The 11,749-nt window shown below is 46.7% G+C and overlaps 1 pseudogene across 1 annotated transcript; it reads right to left on the bottom strand.

Annotated features, from left to right (window-relative positions):
• Nucleotides 1-1,485: 1,485 nt before the first annotated feature.
• On the bottom strand, nucleotides 1,486-9,845 carry LOC309817685 (mitochondrial import inner membrane translocase subunit Tim8 A-like; annotated as a pseudogene). Its single transcript has 2 exons — nucleotides 9,820-9,845; nucleotides 1,486-1,816 (listed from the first exon to the last, which is right to left on the bottom strand). The product of its transcript is annotated as a mitochondrial import inner membrane translocase subunit Tim8 A-like (transcript).
• Between the last annotated feature and the right edge of the window lie 1,904 nt (nucleotides 9,846-11,749).

The following is an 11,749-nucleotide window of genomic DNA, read 5'->3' on the forward strand; positions in this document are numbered from 1 at the left end:
CTTGGGTTGCCCATCAGTCACTTCTTCTGCGGGTGTCCATGGGGCCCAGGAAGGGGAGCTGGGACTGGGGCCAGCAGGATGGTGTGATGAGGGATAAGGGGAGGGGAGAGAGCTGTGTGCCAGACCACCTCCACGGGAGACCTGGGAGCTGATTCTAAAGGGGATGAACAGTGGAGAACTATGTAAAGAGACCCTCTGGAGGGACCCGAGAAGGGCCCAGTGTGAAGAGCATGCATTTGGGGAAAATAAACCAAACTGTATATGTGAGATGGCAGGCTGTGTGTCACCTGCTAACTCTCAAGAAGAGAATGTGGGAGTACCCATCCTGACCCCTGGGGTGACTCTGCCCCATCGCAGGCTTGTTCAGACCCCTCTCCCAAGAGACGGTGGGTCCGTGTCCTCCTGGAAATGCCCACAGGACCAGCTCAGTCTTTCTGGTTGAGCTTCCTGTTTTGAACAATTATCTGGGATCAAGGACAAGGAACCAGGCAGATGGACATGGATGAAGGAGGCAGTGGCTGCACAGTTCCCAGGGGGATGCTTGCTTTACCTCCACCCTCTTTCAGTGCCTCTAGTGTATTTGTTTGTTTGTTTTTTCTTGTAGAAACTTTTATTTCACTGATTAAAAGAACACAGTAAACGGAAACGATGCTGATTTACATTAGGCATGCACCTCTATCTGAAAGAGCTGCTAGTTTTTGACTGGCCTAAATCTTTATAACTTATTTTTTCATTTAGGCACATCTTTCTATTTTGGGGGGCCCTGATATACAGGGTAAGTTAACTTCTTCCTTGTGGCAGTTTAGTATGAGAATTACGTTCGCTGGCTAGATTCCTTTAACTAAAGGCCTCTAGACTCTAAGGTACCTGTACTAGCTCGAGACTGTACTTTATATAGATATTTAAGTGAATCACAGTATAAAGGAGGGAGATAACCTAGAAAGGTGAAATGTACTGTATGAATAATCCATACATTTTTTTTCCAGCACTGATAATCAAACATTAGATAAGGAGGCCTACAGGCAAGTACCAAATTACTCTTTCTCCCACTGCTGCCCTTTCTGAGACACAAAGATGTATATCGATCTCTCCAGAAATCTGAAAGGAACCCACACAAATAACAGATTATTACCTATGTGGTCCCACTATCAAATTATAGAGCAGTTCCACTACTAAAATTGTAGGGAGCAGTTACTGGGACTACCAAGAAAGCATCGTCCCACATACAGTAATACACATCTAGTAGAGTCTTCCGTTCATCTGTCAATTGTTTTCCCACGATTAGCATTAAAAAACACAACCCCAGACACATCTGACCCTCAAACCCACCCACACACAAAAATTGGTCTTTGTTCTTTCTCAGATGACAGGATGTCCCAAGAGTGACAGAGGTGGGAGCCGATCCCCCACCTTTTCTTCAATCGTCCCATCAACTGCTCTTCATTTCTTGAACTACCTCCCTTTTCCAAAGAGGTAATGCTGAGGTCAGTCAGAAAGGCTTTCTGAGAAGCCTGGCTTGGATTTCTGGGTCTGTTCCAGTCGATTCAAGATGAATTGGCTTGTATCAATGAAGCGCTCAATGCAGTTCACAAAACAGGCCTCAGCCCAACTGTTCAACTTTGGCCCAGGCTTGTCCGTGCACTTTTCCCAACAAAGTTCCCTCATCTGGTGCACCATCTACTGGAAGCACTGCTTCTGAGTCTCCACCTCCATGAAATGCTGCAGCTGCGGGTCAACCGAGCCCAAACCTGCTGTGGAGGAAGACGAGGAGGAATCCACACCAGCGCGGCCCAACTCGCCGACCTTCACATCGCCTCTAGCAGTTTTATTCGGTTGCTAATTTCATAAAGTCTTTGTTTCCGCTTCTTGCCCAAGACAAAAGTGGAGTATTTCAAGGACAGATCAAACTGAGGAGCAATTCTAAATGCCCAATAAGGAGGAGGTTGTGTTGGCGGTGCTGACCTCCAAGTGGTATTTATTCCCAGATAAACTCACAATTAGAAACAGAGAGAGGGCAATGGTGAGAAAACTGCCCAGATTGGAAGGACTTTTTATGAGAGTTAGCACATAAAAGCCTCCGCAGAAACCTCTAACCTAGAACTCTCTAGTGGAACCAGAAATTTCCTTTAAACAAGTGACTTGCTTACATACAGCTCAGAACAACATGTCAGTTACTTCATGGGGTGTGCTTTAAAATATATATAGACTCATGGAAAAATCCACTTTTAGTAAGTTTTACAACGGTCCTCAGACTGCTTGTTCTAAAATAAGCAATTGTATTAATAACACAACCTTACCAAAATTGCACATCTATCTTCCAGCTGTTCTGTCTGGCAATTGTAGGTGTTCTGTGTTCATGCAATGCATGGGTGTGCGTGCGCGCGTGTGTGTGTGTGTGTAATAGTTATTCATAGCATCTCTTTTCCCCTCTTTTAACATTTTTTTCCTTGGCTAAGGCAAGTGAAAAATCAAAGTTAAACATGTTCTTCTGCTGTGTCCCTTCTGAGTGGACCCCAAGAACTTGATCAAGTTTGTCATATGCCAAAGATTTCTAATCTCACTTCCCGCTTCACCTCATGCTCTTCCTATAAACCCAAACCCTGCTGTCAGCTCTCTAGGAAATTGAAGAAATGAAATTAATTTAAATGGGCTTTAAGTAGAAACGATGTAGCATTAAGGAGAAGTGTTTACAGAAGTCAGCAGGAATTGGTGAGTGAGTAACACTTTGTTTAAACAGAATGCTCATTTGTATGCAATTAGTTGACGTTATTTTTTCTCCCACTTACGTAAATGTTAAGCAGAAAATTCTTTTGGTGAATGTCTTAATTTCTTTGGGCTGCTATCAAAAAAAATACCACAGACTCGGGGGCTTAAACCACAGATATTTATTTCTCGTGGTGCTGGAGGCTGGATGTCTAAGGTCCTGCCGAGGGCAGACTTAATGTCTGGTGAGGACTCTGTTCCTGGTTCATAGATGGACGTCCTCTCTGTGTCCTCACCTGGTGGGAGAGGCGTGGGAGCTCTCTGGGGTCTCTTTTATAAGGACACTAATCCCATCCACGGGGGCTCCACCCTCATGACCTCGTCACCTCCCAAAGGCCCCACCTCCTGACAGCATCGCCTTGGAGGCTGGGGTTTCAATATATAAATTTTGGGAGGATACACATATTCAATCCATACATGCGAAGAATGTTTTAAAATATTCACCTTCATTCCTTGGAGCACGCACCGTAGTTTCTCAATCTAATGATGACATGAGCTAATAAACTAGTGATTTGAACGGAAAGTGATTTGAAAGGAAAGGACTTATTGGAAAAATAAAATCCACTGTGGTTCACATGTTCATTTCTTTTTGAAAGATGTTTTGATTTCAGTAATTTTAGATAAAGAGAGTGCCTGAGAATTAAGGACACAGAATAGTATGTTGATCGTAATTTAACATTATTCTGTTTATTTGAAGGGGGTGGGAGCCATGCCACCAGGACTGTCATCATGTGGTGAACTCTCAGGGTACAGCCCTAAGGCTGTAAGTCCAGACCCGTGTGGGTTTATGTTGCTCTGGCCATGCCTGTCCCCTGGCAATTGCTTCTTTCCTTGTGACCTTGTACCTAAGTTCAGGTAACTTGTGCCTGATGGGCTTGGTGTCCTGGTGGGAGACTGGGATTCATAGTCATCATCTTCATGTGGGTGGCAGACTATGAGTGACAATTAAGGTATCACCCTAAAAAGCTATGCTTGGTACCCGCGATGCCCACATCAGAGAGCTCTGTGTACAGCCTCCTCCAGTGCACCCTGGGGACACTGGTAGGGACAGATACATCTCAAGGATTCTCCAGTAAAAACTACTCCCAGAGCCTGTTAAATTGGTTACATACATATTTTCCCATCAAAAGAGTCCAACGTACGAGTGATGTTGTGAACGGAATGTGTGTCCTTCATATGTAGAAGCCCTGACTGTCAGTAGGATGATGTTAGGAGGTAGAGCCTTTGGGAGGTGGTTGGGTTTTGATGAGGTCATGAGGGTGGGGACCCCATGATGGAATCAGCATCCTTATAAGAAGAGGAAGAGATCAGAGCTCTCTCTTCATCGTGTGAGGACACATAGAGAAGGTGGCCGCCTGCAAGCCAGGAAGAGAACACCACCAGGAACTAATGTGCCCACGCCATGATCTCAGACTCCCAGCCTCCAGGACTGTGGGAAATAAGGGTGTTGTTTAAGCCACCCCATCTGTGGCATGTTGTTATTGGCAGACTGAGTGGACAAACACAAAGTGAGAGAGACATGTAAATACATTGATGTGAAGTTTCAGCTGGAGAGGAGACTTCAAAATCATTCAGTGTTATTGTCCTGGAGCTGCTGTGACATATGACCACAAACCAGGGGCTTAAAACATTGCATATTCATCCTCTCCTATTCCTGGGGACCAGACGTCTGAGGTCCAGGTGTCCCAGGGCTGTGCTCCCTCCAGAGGCTCCAGGGAGGGTCCTTCCCGCCTCTAACAGCTTCTGGGGTCTCCAGGCGTCCCTGGGCTTGTGGCCGCGTCCCTCCTGTCTCTGCCTCCGTCTTCATGTGGCTTCTCCTCTGTGTCTGTGTCTCTCCTCTTCTGTCTCTTAGAAGGACTCTGTCATTGGATTTAGGGTCCATCTGGATAATCCAGGGTACTGTATTAAACATCTTGAGATGTTTAATCACATCTGCAAAGACTTTGCCATATAAGTTCACAGTTTACAGGATTAGAACGTGAGCATTTGGGGGTTATTATTCAGTTCGTCATACCCACCTTCTGGTTCCTATAGGCTCCGTCCTTTAGGGATTGATTCCTGGGAAATCTCTCCCCATCTCTCATGCTCTCCATCAGCTCGAGCCCCCGCAGGTCAGCAAGTTGCTTATGTCTTTACCAGGGACCCTTTGTCTTTTAAACTCTGGGGAACTACATCATGGCTACTGTCTCTTCGACCTCTTGTGTATTTAACCCCAAGTAGCTCTGCCTGCCTTCTGTCATGAATTGGAACCACGGCCCGAGGGAGGACTCGATATTTGACAGTGGTTAACTGGTTCCTGGAGTTTTCGGGACCCACTGCAGTGTCTGAACTGGAGCTGCCTCGATGGTCCACATGGCATCATACCTCCAGCTCCAAAGTGCTCAGCTCTCGGCGTGAACCCCAAATGTGCCACTTCCCAGCTCTGAGAGAGTGGGAAAATTACCGTGCCACGTCTCACTTTCTCCATCTCTGAAAGAGGGATTATCATTCTACGAAGTACAGTTATTGAGTGGCTTCCAATAAATAATAAAAGGGAAGAGGGCTTCCCTGGTGGCGCAGTGGTTGAGAGTCCGCCCGCCGATGCAGGGGACACGGGTTCGTGCTCTGGTCCGGGAGGATCCCACATGCCGCGGAGCGGCTGGGCCTGTGGGCCATGGCCGTTGAGCCTGCGTGCCATGGCCGTTGAGCCTGCGCGTCCGGAGCCTGTTGCACCGCAATGGGAGAGGCCACAACAATGAGAGGCCCACGTACCGCAAAAAAAAAAAAAAAAAAAAAAAGGGAAGAGCGCTGGAATTTAGTTGGCACGTACGTTTAGGGGACCCACTGCAGCCCAGGCACATGTCAGGCAGATTCAGGGACTCAAGCATCATCGTTTCCAGGACACACACGTTTGCAACAGCACTGGTCACAGTAGCTAAAATGTGGAAGCAAGTCCATCGATGAATGATTAGATAAACAGGATGGGATATATCTAAACAGTGGGATGTGACTCAGCCACGAAAAGGAAGGACATTCTGACACCTGCTACAACGTGGATGAACCCCGAGGACATGATGCTCGGTGAAATAAGCCAGAGAGGAAAGGATAACTCCTGTAGAATTCCACTCATCATTCAGGTGATTCCTGAATTCACCAGAAGTAGGATGGCGGTGTTAAGGGGTAGGGGAGGGGGACGGAGATTTAGGATGCGACGGGCACAGAGTTTCAGTCTGGGGCAATGATAAAGTTCTGGAGAAAGATGGTGGGGATGGTGGCATGTGAATGGACTTAATGCCACTCCACTGTGCACTTAAAAAAGGCGAAGGTGGTAAATTGTATGTTGTGTTGTTTTATCACAGTTGAAGATTACTGGGGGGAAAAGCATGCATTCCAGGAGAGGGAGAAAGATGACAAAAGTGGAACCTAGTTCATCCGTGACACAACCCAGGCACTGTTGAGAATTCTTAAGGGCATCAAATAGGGAAAGTGACCAGTGGTCGGGGGTAGTGGTGGGGTGGGGTGTGTCTAGGAAAGCACACTGGTGTTGAGACAGCGTCGGGGGGTGGCGTCGAGGGCAGGGGGGCTCTGGGCGGGGCAGAGCCCCAGGGCCATGGCGGAGGCATGGAGCTCATTTTAAGGGAGATTTGGGGACTGTGCCTGGTGTTGACTTGTGCAGCTTTGGGGGCGTTTTCCAAAACGCTTGTCATTCATTTTCTTTCTAAACGGGCAAGCCTGGGCCACGTCCCACAGACTGGCAAAACTGGGTCATGACAGGTGGTTCCCTGACCGGCAGGTAGGGTTTTGTTTAAGGTAAAATCAGCTTACATCTGGGGCATGGTCCTCACAGTCGGACGTGTCCTTTCTATACGATTAAATACGTAGGACATAAGACACGGTTGCCTTAAACGTTAATTTCTATTCCTTCTGCAGGCTGGGGATGGGGAGAGGAGAAAAGTGTGGACCTGCAGTATTTGGAGCAGAATGTGCATTCAATACAAGAGAATCGTCCTGGACTATCTCTTCAGCGAGGGGAGAGCGGGGAGGTGGGCGTGTGTCCACGTGTGGTGGATGAGTCACCGTGATGCGTGTGTGCAGAAGTGTTCCTGGATCACAGCCCCATTTATTCAATTAAGGTGGCAGGTGAAGCTCGCAGGAATAAAGGATCATTTTTTATGCTGTTCACACATTAGGGGGTCTCCGGGGACTACTTACATGGGGGCTATAAATGCATCAGGCACGGCGTGTAACCTCGGATGATTGGAGTGTTTCTGAGCAGACGTGGGTTAATTGATTTCTAATGGAATATTCACGGGCACTTGGGCTGGGAGCCTTGCCCGCCACCCTCGCCAAGTACAGGGAGGCCGTCTTGCAGAGATCAGGAAATTAAATCAAACACGCCTTTCCTACAGATGATTCAATTCTTTGTTTTCATGGCAAGGACCGTAGCTGTGGGGGTCCTTGGGATCCAGCCCTTTCGTGGGCTATAACATACGTCCCTGTGTTTCCAAACATGCTGTGAAATTTCCAGGTAGATATCCAAGCATTCCTCTCTCACACAAGTAGGCAATTTTATGGAATTAAAACATGGTGAAACGTCTAAATAGAACTCACCTGCAAAAAGAATTCAGGTTATTTATTGTATTTTCCTGTCTTGGAGTTTCCCGGTGGTTGAAGCAGGTGACAAGGATACATCCAATTCACATTTCCTTGGGCCAGCTGACGATGTCAATATTTTCTTCTGCCAAGGCTTCCTATTGATGATAATTACGGCATAACACTTATCTGTACATTTCTAGCTATTGTCTCATTGCCACCCACAATGCTGCACAGGAGTCACATTGCCAGAAAATACACGGTAGGAGCAAAAGGGAAGACAGGTTGTATTAGCCAGGGTACTCCTGGGAAACAGAGCCAACAGAACTGACTATGTATCTATCTGTCTGTCTACCTATCATCTGTGCATCTATCTGTGTATCTATGTATCTATCTTTTATCTATCTATCTCTCATCTATCTATCTGCTATTTATCTGTCTATATCCATAGCCTAGAGAGAGGGAAAGAGATTGTTATAAGGAACTGACTCACATGACTGTGAGGGCTAGAAGTCCAAAATCTCTGGGGTAGTACCTCAGGCTCGAGACCCAGGGAAGAGCCGATGTTGTAGCTGACGTCTGAAGGCCATCTGTGCAGAATTCTCTCTTGCTCTAGGATATCAATGTTTTTGCTCCAGTCAGGCCATCAGCTGATGAGATGAGGCCCACCCACGTTATGGAGAGCAATGTGCGTTACTCAAAGTCCACCGATTTAAATGTGAATCTCATCCTGAAACACCCTCACAGACACATCCGCAGGAATGTCTGGCCACACCTCTGGGCACCAAGGTGCAGCCGAGTAGACACAACATTAACCACCACATAGAGGCTTCCATCGTTACAGAAACAGCAACGCTGACTCTGCTGGATGACGTTCTAACGCAGATCCCTAGCATCGTACAGAGGAGTACATTAGAATATTTTGCAGCTTTGTTAAGCAGGAAAGATTGGCCCCTGGCAACTAATCGGATGTTCCCTGTGGAAAAGCCCTTTAAGGCAGTGTTAACCCTATTGGCTAAATTTTCTCTGATGCTTCAGGAATGCCTGCGTATCTGTTCGTTGGGATATTCACACCCTCCACTCCTGCGCCTGCCTCTGTCCCTCTTGGGGATGAGATAAGTGGGTGGCCCCTGGTACCCAGCTCAGCTCCCCCGTGTTGTGGGCACAGCTCCCTGAGGTCCAAGGAGATCAGAGGCCCCAGTGACTTGAGCCGTGGTTCATTTCTCGGTTCTGCAGAATTGGCTTACAATGACTAGACCGAGGGCTCTTCTGCCATGGATTGAAGATTTCTCCCCTCCTCTTTGGATGGACTGAGGGCTCCTTCACCGTGGACTGGGGACTCCTCCCTGGCAGAGATTCTGTTCTGCTTTCCTCTAATGAACTCCTTGCCTTTGGGGCTTTTATTTCTCTATAAACAGACAAAATAAAAAGTTGGTTGAGGAGTACTCACCGAGTTCTGATTCCTGCAACGAGTGCACTTTTATCCAGATCTCCTCCTGGTACGTCTGTCCATCTCTGTGTCTTCACTGGAGCCCAGTAGCTGCTCACGGAAAGACATAACAACCACAAGATGCAGGTACTTGCGGCCATGTGGCCAGTGAGTTTGCGGAACTGAGTCTCTCCTGTAGCTGTGTCTGCTGCGTTTTCACTGCTCTCCAATTCTTCCTCTGTCTTTAGGAACCATGCTACTTATGAGAGGACACAGAGTTTGTGTTTTATTCTATTTCTTTTCTCCCTGCCATGCCCAGGATGTGTTCTAGATATAGTCTGGTTGCAAACAAAGAATAAAGGTATCATGTAGCGGGAGTTACTTCTGGTTCCCGTGTTGAATTTCCTTTCCGAATCTGTTGCTTCTGGGTAAGTCACTGCATTCTTCGTCCTCTTCTTATCATTCATACCTTGCACGATATTTCAGTTTGGGAAATGACCACACTTCCCCCAGCAGTTCCATGGTTTCTAAGTACCAGTGAAAGTGGTGCTTTCTCACTTTGTCTGTGGTGAGCTAAAAAAGATGCTTCTGTCAGATGGATTACATTTCCCTCGAAATACTCATGGGTCTTAAAATGAAGGAAAACACATTTAAAAAAGTAGGCTTTGCCAAGACCAAAATATTTGAAAAAAATAGTTGAATACTTTTTTTTTTTTTTTTTTTGCTAAACCCCAAACATCACCTGATGTCACTGCGTCTCTCTGCCAGGTCTGTGGGCTTCTGGCCAACAAAATCAGGGGAGTCCATTTTCACACATTTGCTGTGATGTCAGGTCCCTTCTCATGGGGAAACGGGCGCTCAAAATGCCATTGCTTAAAGGTTTATGCCTTTTAAAATTTGCAGTGAGCTTTGGAGGAACAGGCAAGAGGAATAAGACACCACATCTGGGCGTCCGGCTGAGATCTCAAACCCAGAAAGTCAACCTCTGGGATATCTACGATGTCACCTGCATCCAGGGACATCAGATGGACGCCATGATGAACTGCAGAACTCACCTGGGGTTGAAGATGGGAAAATGCATGGTTACACCCTTATGGAATCTTAATCTGAAAATAGGGCTGATGAGTCTATAAATGCCTGTGCCTTGGTGTTAAAGGGCAGCTTGAACCTCCTGTGGCCAAAAAGAAAAAAAAACCCGAACAAAAACCTTTTTTACCTGACCCCAGTGACATGCATCATTGAAATCGAACCTGGATCCCATTGAAAAATTTTACTGATGACTCTTTGGTTTTAAGAAGGCTGATAAAATTTGGGATGGGTCTTGTCTAATCGTTGCTACGTTGTATTTTTGTGTTTATTCCACAAACTCTTTCCAACCAGTTGGCTTCTTTGGACCAAATCGACTGGAGCACTAAATATTTTGACTACAATTTAATGTTATTTGGAAATACAGTGAATTATACCTTTTTTTCCCCCCCACCCATTGGAGGTGCAGGGAATTGCTAAGACACCACAGTTAGTGGTACTTTTTCTGCAGTGATATTCTTCTTTACATTCCAGGAACAGTTCTTTCTGGGAAGGGATTGGTGTCAGTGGCCAGCATTATCTTTTTAATATTAGCTTCTCAGTGGCAGCACGGGACATGGCCAAAGGCCCCTTGGTTCCCAAGCCAGTGTCTCTCTTGTAAACAGAATCCTGAAGCCTTAGAGAAATGCTTGATGGTCCAGTTATGATGCTGAGGGAGAAAAAAAAAAAAAAAAGCAATGCAGATGAGGTAAGAAAAACAAAACTCTGACCTGGCTTTCCTCAAGGACATTTTGGACCAGTGCAATTAGCCAGCGGCCCAAAAGCATTTACGTGTCCAAAGAAATAGTCTTCCCCGTCACCCCACCAGCCCCGCCGGCTGTTTTTTTTTTCCTTCGCGGCTATTAAGGAGTTAGACCTCTTAACCGCTTTAGCGGAACACTGAGGACGAACACTTGGATGTTTACCAAGCCAGCAATTACGAGGCAATCGGGCGTCCCCTCCATCATCATTGAAGCAGCGCGTAACAAGCATCACCAACCCAGTACATCGCTGCCTCTGGACCGCTTATTTATCACCAGGTCAGGATGAGTGAAATCCCATCATGGTTATCTGTCAGCTTGGAGGTGGTCCTAACAGCCCTCTGCACGGAGTGGACATTACGGCTGCGGAAAATGTAACGTCTGCCATCATCTCCGCAGAGAAATATTTTCCTTTCAAATTGTGGGAAAGCAATTTGGATCCTAATGGAGCTGGTGTGATGGGGGATGTTTGAAAACAATGTAATTATCGTCTTTAAGAGCTGGGAGCCCATGCTCGCTCGCGTGTGTGAATGAAAAATCAATTCTTTTTTTTTTTCTGGTGGATGGTCTCTGCTGACATAAATTCTAAAGGGAACAAGAGAGTTTTCAGAACGGCGTATGGCTGGAGTTGCAGCAGACACACGCCGCTTGGGGGAATGCTGGTCTTTGTCTAGATAAAGCCTGAGTTTTGGGGGGAATCAGCGAGGTCCCCACGGAGCTGCAGGAACCACCATTTTCCCCAGCAGAGCGAACCTTGGGAGAGCTGGTGTGGGTTCCCTGTGAATTGTGTAGCCCTGCCGGGGCCTCATGGCATAATCTCATGTCACCTGCAGGACGTGGTGGCGGTTACTCTAAACTGGAGAAGGGAGCTGCCAGAACAGCCTTCCCAGAGGAAGGGAGCAAGTTGTGGACTCGAGGTGAACAGCAAACACCTCGGGTGGCAAAGGACCCACTCTGAGGTCACACGTGTTGAGGGGAGTCCTGTGTGTGAGGTAATGTTTATGTCCCTTGTCATAAATTGGATCATTTCGTTTCTAAGCAAAGATGTACACAGTTTTCTTCATCGGAAAAAGTGACCAAAGACCTCTGAGTTGCATAAATAAAAATGATCAAATGCCACCGAGCTGCATAAATAAAAATATCCAAAGACCTCTGAGTT

Source organism: Grampus griseus, assembly GCF_964374135.1.
Source record: "Grampus griseus genome assembly, chromosome: Y".
Taxonomy (NCBI): Eukaryota; Metazoa; Chordata; class Mammalia; order Artiodactyla; family Delphinidae; genus Grampus; species Grampus griseus.